At 35.9% G+C, this 20,106-nt stretch overlaps 1 pseudogene; it reads right to left on the reverse strand.

Moving 5' to 3' along the window:
* Nucleotides 1–2,343: 2,343 nt before the first annotated feature.
* On the reverse strand, nucleotides 2,344–19,073 carry LOC122141937 (annotated as a pseudogene).
* Nucleotides 19,074–20,106: the final 1,033 nt, after the last annotated feature.

Below are 20,106 nucleotides of genomic sequence, written 5' to 3' on the forward strand. Positions count from 1 at the left end.
AAAAAATAACAGAGGTGATGAATTTTTACACAGGCGAAAATACAGACTACACTTGTGCAGGATACACCTCAACCAATAGGGCCACTTTCTTCTCAGACATTTGTCATCATTCACTTGGAGAGATGCACCCATGGTGTTTCTTAGCTCGTCACAAATCTCAAAATAATATTATCTAAAATAAACACAAAACTGTTTCCGTCATTAAAAAAAAAAAAAAAACTGCATCTGACATAAAAAGGAAGTTCAAACAGCAGGAGGAAGAGACCAAATTTCAGTATATTTATATATATATATTGAGCTTTTTTTTTTATTAACCATTTACAAATGAGCAAATCACTGTACACAAAGCAGCAGGGAAAGCACATTTATCTGCTTTATCGAAATTACAAATCCAAATACAACAGAAATACAGCTGTTGTTGTTAATTTGTTTAACAGAGAGGAGTTTATTTTCTTATCAGTGGCAAACCAAAAGAGTTTAACATGTCTGAGTGGGTTTAAGGTTTCTGTTAATGGTCATGAATAAACCACCAGAAATACAGAGAGCACAACTGCACTGCAGTCAGTTTCTCTTTGTGCATGTGTGTCATACTTTCTAAGAAGGATGAAATGTCATGGCAGTGTTTACGAATAACAGAAGTAAGGCTTCCCATTAAAAGGATCATAAACTAAGAATTAAAAATTCCCATTATCTTTTGACATATAAGAAGTTATTGTACTATAAAAACCCTCATGTAGCCTATGTTTCAGAACTCTAAACTTTCTTGTTAGTCTAAAAACAGCTTATCTTGAAGCCAAATCTGACAAAACGACAGGTTGTGGAATGTGTCACTTTATGACGTAATAGCGTAGTTAACCCCGCCTCCTCAGAAGATAATTAACGCATGTTTCTACATAAACTGCCTATTTAGCCCCGCCCACTGATTTGCGCATTAAGTGTAAATAACGAGACAAATGCAGATCTACGTAAAAATCAAACGATAAAAAATGGCTCAGAAGACAGCAAGACACTGCAGTGCCAAGTTGTGGAAAAACAGTCTTTGCACCGCCTTCCTTCTGAACCTAACATAAACATAAATAGTGGATTAACTTTTTTAATGAAGATCCAAATCGCTTAAGTGCTTGGTCCTTTGTTCACGTCATTTTACAGCGGATTCGTTTACAAACAAAGCACAATTTAATGCAGGATTTTCAGAAAGATTGAAACTAAAAGACAATGCTGTGGCGACTAAATTGGATCCAACAGTAATGTCGCATCACAGAAGTGTGAGTAACTGTTTTTATTACGTGGTCACTTGTTTTGTCTGTTATTACAGATCGTTTGATATGCAACTACTGAGTATTTATGTGTTTCAACCTAAAACACACTATCTCTGAAGGATGTAGCCTAAATTAGGCTGTCAAACATACACAACTGCTAGCCAATCATATCAGTGTGCGTTTACAATCCACCTCGGGGACAGAAAATAGCCTATTGCTTCTAAATTATGTTTTTTGATGTAAAAATCTTGCTAACATTATAAGTGGACCTCAGACAACAGTACAACATAAAAAAGGAAGCTCATGACCCCTTTAAAAACCGTTCAAACCATTGTAATATACAGCGTCAGTGTCGTTTCTCTCTAGCACTTGTTAAAGATGGTTTGGTGCCCACACACCACACACACACACAAAAGATGGTTTGGTGCCCTCTAGTGGCTATGAATGTCACGCGCAAGAGTCTGAAGATCTGGCCCAGCATGTAACGTAGGACTATCACAGAAACGAGCTAGATATTTTAGCATGCATTTAAGACTTTAAGATAAATGTGTCTCTTTTATAAAATGTTAATGATCACCACACTCAAACGCATTATGTCTCTGCTCACCCTCCTGACATCAGTGACGGGTCTGTAACTCTCTGTTGACTGTAAAATATTGAAATTGCTTTGTTAAGGTCTGGAGTTTGTACAGTAGGGGAATGTTTCAGCACAGGGGCCTAATACATACACAAAGCACAGACTGGCTTAGAGGAAAGAATAAGAGTATAATCATCTCTACATCAAACATATACTATATAATCTTATATTCTAATATAATGTAATTCTCTCTATAAAATCAGCATGTTGTACTGACCTAAGGTTCAATAACACGAAATCATAATGAAATAAAAGATCTTAGAAAAACATTCAGCACCACTTAACAGATGAAGATAATGTGTTCGTTTACTGAATTGAAAAAAATCAATAATAAATAAATACATTAAAAAACATGCATTGATGGTGGATGGTGAATATACGGAGGGAGGGGCTTCAAAATTTGCACACAAATTTATGGTCATAACTCTTCAGCAGTGTGATGCAGTGTTTATTATTGTTACGTCACTCCTCTGTGCTCCGTACTTAAGCTATTTGGCTTTAGCTGTCCATCTAAATCATATAAATGAACAAAGCTAAACAAATATTAACATAACTCAGTAAATAAGCTGCCTACATCTTTCAAGACCTGTGGTCATTAAAAGAAAAACAAAAGTTTAAACATTTAAGCAAAAGTTTGTGAACTGAAAAACAAGATGTGACTTGCCTATCAATAGTTTATCAGTCATGTCAATACACACAGGTCTGAAAGTATGTGCTCATGGATCTTTATTGATGAATGGCAGTGGACTGTATGTACAGACTGACCTGAGCCATTACACCCTCATACAGCTTACTGTATAACACTACTGTGCACTACTCTTTTAAAGCTGCTCGATGGCACCTATTAAGGTTCATTTTCTTAAAATAAATAATGTCTATGGCACATGTGTTAATGACATCACGTATTAGAGGGAAACAAAATACCTTAAGCAAAACAAACAATAGTTCTGACCCTTTTTTTGGTAGAGTTTACACAGCAGGCGATGGTAAAAACAAAACAGATGAAATAAAATTATAAAATAAGACGTGGTGGACTTGGTCTAATGTAGTGAAAATGGTGAAGATGGCCCGACCTGATCATTAACCATTTAGCATGTAAGAGTTCACAACCACAAACAAAAACAACACCCATAGCTTGACTAAGATTAGCTTGTAACTGTTCAGTGACAATAGAACATTAGAATAAAACTAGAAATGATAAAATTATGATTTAGACCACAAACAGTAATTCTTAAAACATTCAGTGCAAAATGTTTGTCAGTGTCCCAAATTGTCTTTTTCAGTGCTAATTATTATTATATATTAACAACATAATTATAATTAAAGTTACTTCATATTTGTTTGGCATACAGGGACAGTTTCTTTGTAACAAACATAAAAGCCAAGTAATTGTAGTATGATAACTTCCTCTTAAACACTGAATAATGACATCTGAATCTTCTCCTTAGCTTCAGGAACTACAGTATACTTACAGTCTCGCAGCTGAACTGTAACAGTCACAACCTATTGGGCTGAAATGCACATTTGATATCAATGGCCACAATTCTCTTAAATATAATGTTACAAAAATCTCAAAACCCAAGACCAGGGAAATAAATTACGGCAAATATTTCACTATGCAGTGAAAATACAATCTTTTTTAACTATGATGGGGTATGGAAACACCTGTTAGTAAAAAACAAACAAAGGCTAGCCTGAGGTTGAAATGACAGTGTGATGAGCAGTGCATTAAAACAGAATAAAACATAAGAAACACTATAAAATATTCAGGCAATCAATAAGTACAGAACATTTGTACACAAGTGGAATTGTACAGCTCAACTCACAAAGAACTGTAACAACAACGTCAATGTTATCTTAATATAATATATATATATAATATTCTTTTGTGGTGTAAGAGATAAACATAAAACAAACATTCACAAAAAATAAAAAAACAAAAAAAAAAAATACACACACACACACACACACACACTCTATCTTGCAAACACACTGAAAATGGAATGACCCAAGGTTGTGGTTCAGTTTTCTGTTGTTTCCCTTCTTATGTTCCTCATCTAATCTCCCACTTCCATACATGCCTGGATCTGCTTCCGTTGCAATCTCCCGTCTCTCTCTCTCTCTCTCTCTCTCGACAGCCCACTCCGTTGGAATGTCCCTGGGCTGGTCCGAAAAGCTAGGCTGCTTCTTCCAGGGCAGGGAGCAGTCCTTTCTCTGTCAGATGAGCCTTGAGCGAGTTAAAGATGTGGAGCTGTTGGTCTGGTCTCAAAGCAAGAAGCTGCTGGATGACTTTAGAGGGGTTTGGCCCTCTAAAAGAGAGGAAGTGTCAAAACACAATGTTTTTATGCTCAAGACATACTTACATGATTAATATTACTCTGATTATAATAATACTATGATAATATTTTAGACTTTGAAGAACAAAAATTAACCTAACAAGGCACTTAGTTCATAGAACAGCCACCCAGTCATTCTCGCAAAATAAAAACTCAAACTATCCCAAACTACTGTAGACCAAATAAATGAATATAAAAACATTTAAACATATAAAAATAGATAAATAGATTATATAAAATATCACAATAAATAAATAGACAAAAGGACATGTCAGTACTTCTGAGATGCTGATATAATGACCATAGGCCAGGTTGCCTGGGACAACAATCAGTTATATAATGTTATCCAAGTTATTTAATTCCAGAATGTCTGAATTCGTTTTCAGTCAGTGAATAACGAGTAATAATATCAGTTACAAATTAAAAATCATATGCATTCAGTTTAGGGTCAGTAAGATTTATTTATTTATTTATTTATTTAGTAAAGAAGTGAATACTTTTAGCTCTACTTTCAGCAAGGATGCATTAAATCGATCAACAATGTTACTTGAGAACCAAATCAGCTATTTTTTATAATGATTTCTGAAGGTTCACGTGACACTGTGACTCTGGAGTAATGGCTGCTGAAAATTCAGCTTTGTCATCACAGGAGAAAATTACATTTTCAAATATATTCAAAGAGTAAACAGTTGGTTTTAAATTGTAATTTATCTAATTAATGCAGTTTTGGTAAGCATAAGCTTTTACCCAGCCCAAACTTTGGATTGGTTCTGTATGTAATTGATCAGAAGTCAATAACAATCCACATACAACTGTCCCAGAAATTCAGTAATAACAATCTTACCTGATAAAGCTGGCGATGTAAACATTTACAAATGTGGCCATAAGGTACTGACAGTCAAAACGGTCCATGATTCCTCCATGACCTGGGATGGTGTTTGCAAAGTCCTGCAATGATGAACATCAGAGAGACAGTATGACCAACGTGTAAAACACAGGACAGGAAACGCCTCAGGTACACCAAAGCCTTGTGCGACATCTAAATGTGTCTTTGACTGTTACTGCATAGACAGCCCCCTTAAGCTGCTTTGCGGTGAAGAATGCTGTAGGTAATAGTTGAACCAAGACTGAAATTTTTTTTTTTTTTTTTTAGATCTGTATGATCTGTGAGTGCTCAAATTACAACCCACCTTGATTTTAAAAGGCCCTTTTTAAAGCCACTGGCAAAAAAGCCTCCAAAAGGTCCCATGATGGAGGCAAGGCAGACAGGGCAATGCTGTGGATCTGGAATGGGTACAACTTTACTGTGGTCTAAGAGGAAAACGGGAGAGAGACGGAAATGTGTAAGACACTGTCTTTATTTGTATGCAATTTCAAAAATATGTAACATTTAAAGGATTCTGCTTTCGCTTAAATCATTGTGGTCCGAAGAATGTCGGCATCAACAAAACAAAGAGTCAAGCAGAGCTGTGACAGATTCACAGTGAGTGGAAAGCCAGCAGATAGCTGTGTCTGAGCAACTAGTAAACACAGGCACAAAGGACAGAGAAAAAAAAAAAGAGAGAAAGAGAGGAAGAGTGGACAGACCAAGTGAGAGACATGAGGTGTAAGCGTCTGACAGACTGTGAAGGTGTGAGTGTTTTACCCAGCCCGTGATGGACTGCAGAACTGGCGGCAAGCCGTAGTCCTGAAGTTGGAAGAGCTCAGACGGCTCACAGTCCACTGTGAAACTGTTGGAGTCGTTGTTAAACTCCACCGGACACACAAAGTAGCTGTAACCAGACATCACATAGGACAGCTGGAGAAGAGACCAAATGTGATTTGTTATTGTTCAGACACATCAAATTAATTTAGAAAAGAACTAATCAGCCCCTTCCAAGGCGTCAATCAAAGCAATTCTTATTCTTACATCACCAAGGTTTCCAAATCTACATAAAAACAATCAGAGAAGACCAGACGAAGAACAGGAAGTGGGTTTATTATTACGCACTAGGATTCCAAAAACAATAGTGGCGAAGAAGCCACCAATAACCCCTCCCATGTCTTCTTAGGAGACAACTGCAGAGAAAAATCAGCATTAAGAGAACTGTACTAAAAATACACATTACACAGAAGCCACAGAAAGTATTTAGACAGTTAAGCCACACTCAAAAAAAAATGTATGAATGTTACTGCATAAGACAAAAACATTATAAGCAACTGGTATTTATTTTAAAAAAAGAAGAAACTTTTCAAGCAAAACATTTCACACAAAAAAAGTTAATTAGGTTTTTACATCATAAAGCAGCAGATATTCTGTACAACTCAAACCAATCAAAAGTATTTGGACACTCTCTGATTGTTGAACATTAGTGGATCACGTTTATAGTTTATGCGAGAAATTACACCTACTAGACATTTAGCAGAACATCCAATAAGACACCAGTTGATTAAAAACACTAGCTTAAAATAGGAGTATGGCTTAATGGTTTAAAAGCAACTTAAACACACTACTGTTCAAAGGTTAACTAAAATTAAAATAATACATTTGAAAAAAAATACTTTTATTTAGCAATTATGCATTAAATCGATCAAAAGTGACAAATCTATTTCAAATAAATCCTGTTATTATTTCCCAAACATCAAAGAAGCATGTAAAAAAGTGCAATGCACAATTGTTCATAAAATCAGCATGTTTGAACAAGATCATGTGACACTGAAGACTGGCTAAAATTAAAATTTTGCCACCAGGAATAAATGACATTCTAAAATAAGAAACAGTTATTTTAAATCATAACAATATTTTACAATATTACTGCTTTTACTGTATTTTTTATCAAAAAAAAAAAGCATCCTTAATAATAATAAAATACTTCCAAAAAAAACAAAAAATCCAACCTAACTACAAAAAACTAAACAACAGTACAAACAAAAATTATTATATTTTAGATGTTATAATATTTGATTTTTAAATATTATTTAACTGGGTTGTTAAAAACACAAACCTTAATGAGAGGGGTGCGACCGAAAAAGAAGCCAAACATGTAAGCCATGATGTCATTACAGATAACACAGGAGATGGGCACAATAAACCTGCGCACACAGATACATATTATCTTATATAAACAGATCACCCACACCAGAAAACCAACTGTACTGTATCTAATATTCTGGACTGACAATGGATTGTAAAATTTAAATGTGTAAATGTCATATGGGTTTTGATAGTGCCACACTGGAGTCATCATCTTACCAGATCATCCCCTCAAACAGGTTATGAATGATTAAGTGGGACTGAGTCACCACAATCAGCAGGGTCACATGAGTCCAGCCGAACTGAGGAGAGAAGAAAATGGGATGAATAGCTCTATTCACTTCAAATCTGGGACGTAAGGCAGTGCTATGATAAGGAAAAGAAACGTGTATGTCTGTGTGCAACATGATTAATGCCAGAAAACGTCATGCAGCCTGACATGCATGATGTATGCTTATGTATTTGTAGAATGACAAACACAGAGAATGTGAGCATGTGCATACAAAAAAAAAAAAAAACACTATCAAATTATACTGAACTTGTTCTATGGAACCTATAATTGAACCTGTAGAACACACTCACTCACCATGTAGAACTGCAGGCGATAGTGTTTTTTCACCAGGCTCAGAACAAACATGCAGAACCCTGGAAAAGACACACACACACACATCTAGTAAAACAGACAGTTCCACCAATGCCAACACTACATGCCTATGGGACTATTTTAGGCCAGTCACATGGTGTCACTAATTATGTCCTGTTTGACAGGAACCAGTCAGTGGCCAAAAAAACCCGTCCAAGCCAAGAGTACAAACCAAGCACACTGAAAAGACTATGTGAAACTACATAATCTGCAGGACATGAAAGCTTTATACATTTTTTTTTAACAGTTTGCCTAAAAAATTGACAACACGTGATGTACTGATGATATTGTCTATAACTGATTATCTTGTTTCACTTTACACCAATAAACATTATTGTTGCACTTTATAAAAATAGAACACTGATATACATTTTAAATAGACCTGTTTACATTCCAGCTCAGTCATAATACATATACAATCATCATGTATACAGCTAGCCATGCTACACAGAAAATGAATGAAATGTCAGGTTAGAATAATTGTTGTTACAAATACAAATAATAAATAAAGTACTCATATAGCAAAAAACTTTGTATTTCTTACTCCTGAACCACATATGATTGACAAGATATCAACTTTTATTTCATTTTAATTGATAATTATTGTTTGAATTTATACTTATTGTGTTCAGATACCCTATTTTGACCGCTGATTGCCTATTTTGTTACATTGTAGTTTGGTGTGTCACAATTTGTCTTTTCTTTGTACTTCTTGCTTGGATAAGCATCGTTTAATTGTCTGAATTTTGGTTGTAATAAAATGTTAATATATTTTTTTTTAAATAAGTAAAAAAAAAAACATTATGACTTGTTGCTTCTCTTTAGCTTATGATGAAATCTGCTGTCTTTGCATCATTTTGAAAGAGAAAATGAGTGAGGGGTGCACAGACAGGCAGAGTGCCTAACCACATCCTGGATGACATTAACTCCACGCTTATGAAAAACCAACAACCCCCCAAAAACTCAAATCATTATGCCTGGATTTCAACTTAACATAAAACACTTCTTGAAGACTGTATCTGACTTTGCCTTCAACATTCTGTGTTGAAAAGTTGTTGGACTGAGCAGTAACTGTGAGAACTATTAGTTATAAAAGTTCCCAAAGGCCTCAGAGCCAAAAACATCAATAATCAAGTAAAGAACCACACTTGTTGGAAGGAGAAGGTTCTAACCTGTGAGGTACAGGGCAAATGAAATGAAGCGGTGGTATTTGCTGAGGATGCGTAGAGGCTCCTCCCTCTGCACCAGTGTGAAGAAATAATCGGTCACTGTTTCACCATAGAAGAAGTCGTTCACACACAACAGGAAGTACCTGACAAAAAAAAAACATTACAACTAGCAGTCAGACATTATTCTGACAAAGGCCTTTCACATCCATTCATTAATCAAAGTGTTTCTGATGGTTGTCAAAGTTATTATAATGGGAAGATTTATTAGCATTAGGAAATGTAGGAAATTGTCAGACTGTAGCTGAGCAGCAGCTGACTAGGATCATGACCACATTTATGGATGGTATGTTGGGCTACACAGCAGGACTAATGTAGAGAAATGCTTCTTCTCAGACCTGATTTGACAGATATCTAAATTACTAGACCTAAAAACAAGTTCAAGAAAAGTTCAACCAGTTTAAACAGGGTAAATTAAGAAATGCACACTAAGAAATGTCATACTTTACCACAAAAGAAAAATAATGAAGGTATTTTGCATTAAGAAATTGAAGCCTGTTTAGAAACTTAAAAAAACAGTTTAGAAAGGTTTTTTTTTTGCATGGCAACATTATTTAATAAAAATTAGGCATGCATCCCTCCTTCAATTTTCAGGAATCCAATGTAATAAAGGTAAATATAGATTATTTAAATAAACTGATAAATAAATAAGTAGATTTTTCCAAAGCAAATCCATGGTATTTTGGTGCATTTTAAAAATTATTTTAATCTGCTTTTGTGTATTTTATTGATGAGAATTGAAAATTAATTGCTTAAATTATGATGAAAATGTTATGATTTTTTTTGTAATTGTCTGAAATATAAGCTAATATTGTTCATAAAATTGATTTGAAGTCTTTTCTTTTCTTATTTTGGAGGTGAAATATGACATTTCTTCAATAGATTCACTGAAAAACCTTTGACTTAAATGTATTCAAAAGAGGATCTTTCACTCAGATTACCGCTTAAGAGTTTCTACAAATCAACACTGACATTTGGCATCAAGAGACCTAATTTTTACCAGATTTTCAAATATTTCAAAATCAATAGGGATGTCAATGCTTAATCGACGATCGATAAATTGTCATTAAGAGACATTGTCGATTAAAGCTATTGATAGTGAACTTTAAAAGTATATTAAAATAGAAACCATACAAAGTCCATCAACATGGAAAGCAATAGAAATGTAGTAACCAAGACATAAGTTGTAGGAATGAATTCTCGATTCTTAACGAAATCTTTTATTTTCCCCCACATGTCGGTCTCTGTAAAAATAAACTTGACATGCCTCGTCTAACAAGCACAAACTGTGTTGAAATTAAATGTTATGAGAGACAAAGCCTGAAACCCATGAGATTTCTTTAAAATAATTAGGTTAGTTCAGGCGCTATCTGTCGTTTTGGCAAGTAAAAAGGATATTTACTAACTAATTTGTTTTGGTTTTTTTAACCACACGAACAGGGATTAAAAGTGAATTACAAGAAAATAAACTTGCGAAATTAGAGGGTGAGACGGTGAGGATTTGGAAAAGAAACAATAAATATTATTAAATTTGTGCAAATTTGTGACCAACCAGAAATTTAAATGCATGGGCTCATAGGCTACTCAAATGATTTGCAACAGTCGCTTTGTCGCGACCAGTGTAGACAGCCTCAAGCTGTTACGGCGTGGTATAGACACGGTGTTAAGGTTAACGATTAAATGATTAATTGATCGTTAATTTAAACGAAGATCGATCATGGGAATGATCGAAAATTGACATCCCTAAAATCACCACTGAATTTTAAAACTTTAAAAGGCATTCAGTTGGATTTTTATGTTAATAAAACTTGGTGAATCTTTCCTTTAACATTTAAAACAAACTACACTAGTTTGACTGTGGTCTAAACCAGAGTTAATTTCCATACCTCTATACAGCTGGTGATAGCATGCATGGCTGGATGAGTAAACAAGTGCAGCATTTACTCATTTTTACACAGAAAATGAAAGAACTTGTAAGACATCAAGATAGCTATATTATGATAAGATGAAAGTAATGATAATGATGATGCCATCTAATTATAGGCAGTGCACAGTGGGAGAGAGACAGAAAGCGAGATCTGGGGTGACAGATAATGAGAAAAGGGGAGAGAGGGAGAGACAATGAAGCGTGAAAATGAAGGTGGCAGGTGTGTGTGTCGCAAGTCTCACCAGCTTAGTGTTCTGAACCACGGCAGGTGGTAAGAGTGATACACGCTGTAAACCAATTGTGATGATCTCATGGAAGCACTTGATCTGAACGCACAGCACCTGTGGAAGACACACAGACAACAATAATAGAAAACAACAACATGCAACCTACCAGTTCTTCTCTGATGTGCTATTTCTAGCTGTTTTCGAAAGCAAGAATTCATCCTGTGTGTTTGCTGCTATAACTGGCAGTTAATAAAGCTCTTTACATCTTTCATGATATATCAGGGCCATATTGGTTATAGGACAGTATTAAAAAGTATTCACAATTATGGAAATTTATTGTCTGTTAAATCTGAATAATTAATTTTGGAAACTCTTCCATCTGCTTTGGGATTTTAGATCATACAGCACCAGCTGCTCTTAATATGATGGTAAAAATTAAGCACAGCAGCATTATTTTAGTATTATTTATGTAATAATATGTTGTATTTATTAGTAGTTTAATTTTAGTTTAAGTTATGTGCTTTTGTGAATTTCCATACAGCTTTAAAACATTTTTATTTCAGTTTTATTATAAATAAATTTAGGGCTTATTTTCAGTTAGTTGCCATGGCAACATTTCTAATTAACGGTTAAAAAAACATGATTTTTTTTGTTTTTTATTTTTCATCTAATATTTCTATTTTATTTTATTTTTAGCTTTATTAGTTCATCAATTACCGAGTACTCGCTTTTACACATAGATAGAGGTCTATGGATGTAATGATGCATTTAGGGTTAGGTGTTTATATGAATGTATTTCTAAGGGGAAAAGTTCTGATGATATTTTCTTTTCATGTCGTCTCTGTATAAAACATATTAAAGTATAAGCACAGCTCTGCTTTGACTACAGCTGTAACCAAGGAAACACTGTATGCTGCTGTTCATAAGCGCCACCTGCTGTCAGAGAGTGAATTTGCATTTTCATTCAGTCCGTCTGCTGTTTAAATGCAGTGGTTGCCTCTAATTTTGAATGGAAAGAGCAGGGGCAAAGCCTTTGTTTTTAAGAAGATTTTTTTCATCTTATTTGTTTGATTAGATTTGGGGTTTGTTTTAAAATTTCAAGTTAGTCTTGTTATTTGACATATTTCTGTTTCACACAGAAATGTGCAGCATTTTGTCCAAGCAAAAATAAAAGGACAACTTTTCATTATAATAATTTGTTTTAAATCTAATTTTGTTTAAAAAAAAATAATGAGAATATCGCATAGTGAATCAAATCGTGAGTTAGGTGAATCATTACATCCCCAATGAGGTCCCAACTATTCAGCTTTATTGTCAATTACTCACCTCGAAATTAATAATTGTGCATATTTTATACTATTGATTAAATAAAGATGTGAAGCCTGAATTCACTTAAGCATCACAACACAACACTGAAGTAAAAGAAAAAAAAACTATTAATTTGAGTGCATTTTATCCATATATTTATACATAATAGTATAGATTTAATATTGTTCGCCATAAACATGAAAATAATTACAGGCTGTAATATCGGAAACAGCCAGATTATGGAACAAAGTGGACAGTGATTATTCAGAGTCTAAAATGAGGTCTCACAAATATATCTGCAGGTTTGCTCGAAGACAACCAGACAATTCAGCAGCTCAGATGAGTAATAATGTTTAATAATGTTTAATAGAATAAAAAACATCAGTACTCATCTGTCATGTGTTAAAACAGCAAAGAGACAATATCTCATCATTAACTGGTTTATGACTCCCCTTTGGAACATTATCTGTAGTTGTAACTAGATGTTTCCATAATTCCAGAATCTGGCACTCTGCTTTATTTCCCATCAGTGTCATTAACTCTATAAGACCATAACACACCAAACATTCACAGTGGTGATTTTAGGAAATATCAGCACAACTCAAGCCAACTCTTAAGATGGTCCCTATAATCTATTACAAATGTCTCTCTGCTTGCATATTCACCATGCACTTAATTTACTCTTAGCAATTTGTCTGTGTCATGCTCATCAGACTGAAGAAAGTGCAAATGCCACCAAAACACACAAGAGACTGGACTAATTTAAGATCCACACAAGCAGATGGCTGATACTGTAGACACAAATTAGGCATGTGAAAATGAGTAAAGTAAAAATAAAAACGCTGCATATGGAAGCTTCAAAACCAGATGTTTTGTCCCTAAAAATATGGAATCTGAGAAGCCTGTTTTTTTAAGTCTTAAGTAAAAATGTCCCTTGGTGTTTACAACAACAGGATAAGAATATACTCACAATCATCATCAGCACCATCGGACCCAGATAAATAATGATAAAGAAGAAAGAGATCATAGCCAGAGTGAGGATGCCCCTCACCCACCAGTTCTTCCATCTGCAGAAGAGACAAACACATTAACGCAAAGCATATTGGGCGGAAATGTAATCTTCCTAATGCAAGTACTAAAAGCTCCGGTGGCCTTTTTATCGAATGAATCATCTGGTGATTACAACAAAATGCCAATAATCTGCTCTGGAGTGGAATGCTTTAAACACACTTTTTATATCACGTCACATGCAAGTGTGTTCTACTTTACTATGAGTCACTTTAATTGTTGATTTAGAGGTGTTTACCGTGAGGAAAGGCCCGAGAGGGCTTTGTTGAGAACCTCTGGTGTGTCATCGGCAGGAACGGGAACCTCAGGAACCCCAGAGTCTGACTTAGTCTCAGTATCCGAGGCTCCATCTCTCTCCTTGCCCTCCGTCTCAGAGCCCTGGAGACAGTTAGAGAGAAGGAACAAATACAAAAAAGATGAAATCATCTATAAAAAACATATTTGCTTATTTGCAAAGGATTATGGATACTATATAAACAACCGTTTCACAGTTTGGGATCAGTACGTTTTTCAAACAAGAAATAATATTTATTTTCAGTAAGGATGCAATAAAATGATCAAAAAATCCAGAAAAAATTAGGGAATTTCCATAGAAAATATTAAGCAGCACAACTGTTTTCACCACTGATAATAAAATCAGCTTTTCCATAACAGGAATAAATTATTATTATTATTTTTTAAAAATATCAAAATACACTGAAGACAGTAATAACTACTAAAAAAAAATCATCTCCATCACAGGAATAAATTACATTTTAAACCTTTAAAATAGAAAGCGCTTATTTTAAATTGCATTAATATTTCACAATATTACAGCTTTTCCTGTAATTCTGAGCAATTAATAGATGATAACCAGCTGCAGCCACCCATCTGTAAATCTAAACAGGCCTGCGTGTCTCAAGTAGAGCCTGTTGCACAATTACAAATGTCTTCATTCAGATCCCCATAGCAACAGACTGTCATCATCATCAGATGATGGACTGTACCATTTTCACATCTGGTCCAGCTGTTAAGATTTGTTCTAGAAACCACTCTTTCTATCCATCTGACATAAATAATTTGGATCTGATTACGAGAGCCACCCTCAAGCTAACGTACATTTACGGCTGACACTCATGACAACGCTGACAGAAAGCAGCTACGGAATGATCCAGGGTTTCCATGGAGATGGACTACATCCTGTTATTCAATATGCCCAGAGTTAAAAGTATACCCTCCCTCGTCTCTCCCCCACCTCCTCCCCCATCCTCTCAATGCTCCGCCGCACAGCAAGAGCAGCTAGCTCAGGGTAATCAGCTGAACTGAGGACCATCCCAGGGCCCATTCTTCCTAAGAGAGACATTTTCAGTCTTCCTGCCAGATCTGACCCCATACTCGTCTCAGACCCCAAATCCTACTCATGCTCAGTGTATTTAAAACCCTGGAGAGGCTGATCAACACTTGGACGAAATTGGCGGACAGCATGGACATTCCCAGACAAACACAGTAGTGCTGCATCAGTGAAAGTTTGGCTACCTAAAGCTTACTAAAAGATCATTCCCGATGACTGATGTACGAAACCGCGCTTTGTTAATTTTAGTCATCTGTCCTTGCATTCAATTAAAAAATTACCGTATTATTGAGACAAACAAACATGGGAGCTGATGGTATTTGGCAGCCTGACCTGCGTGATGTTTCGGCAGGGTAGGCCAGACGGGACACTTCTATACACTATTGTCACATTTCGCCCACAGTGGCAGTTGCAGTAAACTCTTGAAAAGTGACGGCCAAAGTATCAATGGCAATAACGAAATAGCATGACTGCCAAGGGTATTCGAATATCAACAGTCCGCATAAAAAGTCAAATGACTGTCAACTCTGCCTGACACACTCTTGCCCTCCGGCCCGGCCTCCGACGAGAGGCTGCTAAAAAAGCCCATAGCATATCCTGCACAATACCACCACAAACAGCACTTCACTCATAGACTTAAAGTCCCGCCACCCGTACAACAGGCGGCACAAGACCTGCTAATCATCCCTGACATTCGCGGCAGCTTGGAAGCAGATTATAAAACTCCTCAACTATCTTTACCCTGGACGGTCTAATCTGCCACGTCGGCACAGGACTCATAAACACGCCCGAACTGGGGTTTACAAAAATCGTGAGGAAGTGTTGTGAAGCCAGGATAACTGAGCACATTTGTCCACTGTTAGGAGGCTCTTCGCACGAATGAGAACGTGGCTGAGTTCTACTGAAATTAAAACATTGTAATCAACTATTAGGCAAACCAACCATTTTACGGATAACATTTGTAGTAGGGCTGCCATCAAAATTGCGTATTAGGCTTGTCAGTCAGGATGCACGGTTCTGTGATCATTTGTAAATCCCCATCCGAAGGCCAGAGGGCGCTCTCGTGCGGAAAACTCCATAGGCATCCCACAGAAGAAATCCAAGAAATCCCTATAGCGGTTGCTGAATAAACAGAAGATTTAACTACTTTCATTAATTCAACGTGACTAATAAACACACGACCATGACAATATATGGTTTATCGGAGTTCATCTTATTATAATTTTTAGAATAATAAAGTATATAATAATGCAATGCTAATGGAAATAGCCTTTATCGCTGCTTAGAATACTATGAAATATGTTGCGTGCCTTATTCTGTGTAAGAAGCCACATCATCTCACAGAAGGATTTATTTCAAACACTCGACTAATGAAGTAAGTTTGGAGTAAAAACATGTTATTAAATGTGGTACTTTCACGTGCCTTCAGATGGAGCAGCATTTAGGCTACCACACAGAGCGGTAGTTCACTGTCAAGCTACGCAAAACAGCTTTTATAATGGCAAAAATGATTTCTTTGATTTCATAATCGCGCGATAAAATCGGTCTGCGATTATGAACGCGGTTTTGTGAACCTTGTCAGTGAACTACGGCTCTGTGTAGTAAACGCTGCTCCATCTGAAAGCACGTGATGGAGATTTACTACTGATTAAAGAACCGGCTCAACTGACAAGATACACATGACATCACATTCGATTAATTGATTAAAGTGCTTCACTAATTTTCATAGGTTTGATTAGAATACACCACATTTGGTCTGGCTGTCGCATACTGTCTAGTCACATAATTACAAATATTCCAACACTATTGAAGATCAGAAATCCAAATTATTTCCAAATGAAATATGAAAATTCATAACTCCACACAGATCCCACACTACTCTTTATTGAAAATTAATGACATCTGGTCAGTTTGTTTGTCAGTTATAGAGAAAAGGCAGTTTAATTTCCATATACACATCCCCCTGCTAATTTCAGCTACATTCCTGCATGAAATCAAGCATACAGCCACACAACCTCCCTAGACAAACATTTACAGTAGAACTGGGTGTACTAAAGAGCTCAGTGACTTTCAACGTGGCAATATCATTGTAAAATGATTTGGTCTGCTGTGGAAGAATTTACCTAACCTTATCCGGTACAAGAATTTACCTAACCCTAACCCTATCTGGACAGACGGGTGCCTGACAACATTCAAAAACACAACTCAAAACTCATCCATGGTATCCTGCTGGCATAGAAAAAGAAGTTTGCTTCCCACTATTCCTATCCCTACTTCTAGTAGTTTGTAAGACAATGTTTGAAACTTTGTATTGCTAGCACTTCACATGTTATTGCCTCCTTATAATAAATAACTTATTGTATTACTCATTTGTAAGCCACTTTGGATAAAAGCTTGTGCTACTGTAAATGTAGATAAATGTCAAATAATCTGACTAGTCTGCATAAATACATACCAGACCTGAACGCCTTTGGTAGGACTGAAACAACAACTGGCAAGAGGGAAGCTGTTTACAGCCGCAAATTAACTATTAATGCACATGTTAAACAAGCACATATTTTTTACATACCTTTTTGCCATGTAGTGTACTTCATCCTAAACTCAACAGGGACACAGTGTCTTTCTCTATTTCATTACAATGTAATAAACTGGTTTAATGTAATAAAACTCAGCTCGCCTCTCGAATGAATTCTTACAATTCTTTAACTCTCACAGCAACACAAATACAAATCTGTTTAAAAGCTTAAGAAATGGGTTAAAAATCCACCGTTTGGTTTCCAGCATTCTTCAAAATATCTCTTTCGACAGAAAAAAGTCAGTCATACAGGTTTGGAACAAAATGAGGGTGAGTAAATTATGACACAATTTTTGTTTTTGGGAAAACAATTAAGAATCTTTTTATTTTTTGGGGGGTGGGCAACGGACAAAAAAAAAAAAAAAATCACAAAACCTATGAAAATTCCATTTTGCTCTGAAATGTCAAGATTACGAAAGCAAAATTGGTTGGAAAATTTCATACTGACTTTAAAAAACAAATAGACAAACTAAATGTAAAAAAAAAAAAAAAAAAAAAAAAAAAAAAAAAAATTGGTTTAGAGTCAGACCATGACCACATTTAGTCCATTTGCCTGACAGCTGATTTGCGAATGAAGGCAGCACAAGGTTTCATTTGCATGATCAAGTATTAGGTCTCAATGTTTTCATATGAAAAATAAATCCATTTAGCATAATATAGACCCTGTCATTACACTAGCAAGCACAGCTACAATTACACACGCTTGGCTTATTCGATCATCACTCCAGCATGCTGGCAGCACTAAAGATAGAAGAGGCCTGCGGTGCTTATTTTCGTCTTTTAAAATACATTTAAGACAAAAATACAACATAACATGGAGAAGGAAGTTATATGGCGAACCACCAAAACCGAATAACCAAAGAAAATTCTCAAAAACTATTGACCGAGTATATGAAGGATGCACATAAGACATAAGAAGTTTACCCAACAATTCCTTAGACTGTGGTCCGTTCAATAACATTATCACACACTACTGACAAAATCTGCCCTTCGAAAAAGGAGGACAAATACAGAGGAGAACAAATTTCTAAAGTATTCACAAATAATTGCTATTAATTTAGTCACTCAAATGAGTCTTGTTTATATACTGTGGTCGCTCTGTAAGGTTTGAGCCATTGCCTACAGGTCAAGACACTTTACACAATGTTGACTCACCAATCTGCCCACGTCTCTCTCAGTCTCCATGTTTTCTACCTTTATTTCTACACAGCATGAAGGTCAGTCCATGCACTCCAAACACTGTCTAACTCTGCAGAAAGCACAGCTCTGCCAGAAGAGTTTGACCTCACTGTCCTGAACTGAACAGAGCAGGGATTGTTCATGCCGCTTAACTTCATTTCAGCAACATGGCAACTGCAAGAAATACACTGGGGCCTTATATGTGTGTTTTTTGTTGGGATACAGGCAGAAAAACTTCAGTGCATGGGAAGTTCAGGAAGAACATCAGACCCCTGATGATGCTCAGACTCTCATCACGAGCTCTAATCTACTGTATTACAAACTCATGAACGCTAGAAACTACGATCTTTTATCAAAAACCAAATCATTAAAGCTGCTTTCGTGCTGTGACAAGACACTTGCACGCGGGATCCAGAAACACAACGGCCTATAATCGATTTTTTTCTCTCTTTTTATGTATGACAGCATGTAGCTCAAATGATAGCCATAACAACATGCATCTCTCCACATCTCTTTCTTTATTCGGTACCTTATCCTCTGAGTTTTGATGCTGCAGCTCTTTTTTCCGTTGCTCCTCGGTGTCGTAATTCTGTCATGACTGGCTCGGTTTGTTGAAAATAAAGGCCTGATGAAGCAGCAGTCTTCGGAGGTTGCTGGTCGGTTTCAACGATTGTTGATATTAGGACGGGAATGGGAGCGACTGCGCATGCGTGCGCCAAGAGCGAGCGGATGGATCAGCGCCATCTAGTGGTCAGTGCTGAGAAGACAGGCAGATAGATTAATAGGTGGATGGGATGGATGGATGGATGGTTATTACTATACGTCGTATTTATTAAAAGGACACTGTCAACTGGAATTAATTCATTTAGATTTTTAGGGCAAAAATGATTGTTTTATTTAGAAATTTACATTTATTATGCGTTGTAATATCTATATATAATTAAAGTTTTTTTTCCTTGATTATACATTTCACACTAACCTACAGGCTAACTAAGCAGAATTCATACTCTACTACTGTTATGACAATTACCAAATATTACATTGTAACTTTATATATAATTCATGCAATAGCTGACCTGACCTTTCAGTCTCTTCGACTCTAGGCCTTTAATAGTTTTAAACATTCAAACTATTTATTTATGTATATGTGTTTTTAAGCAGAGTAGTAACTTAGTGTACTTTTAAATGTCATTAACGTTTTGACGCATATCACTATCACAAGAAGTTGTATTTTAAGCTCAAAACAGCTGGCTCTGCTGATTTCACCACGTTCCTCAGTTTACACATATCAGACGAAACACTGCCATCTATCGGACATGCGTGCTGACGACATCTACAGGATCCTTACCTGTTCATATCGCGAGAGATTCAAAGGGCA

Source organism: Cyprinus carpio, chromosome A5, assembly GCF_018340385.1.
Source record: "Cyprinus carpio isolate SPL01 chromosome A5, ASM1834038v1, whole genome shotgun sequence".
Classification (NCBI taxonomy): domain Eukaryota; kingdom Metazoa; phylum Chordata; class Actinopteri; order Cypriniformes; family Cyprinidae; genus Cyprinus; species Cyprinus carpio.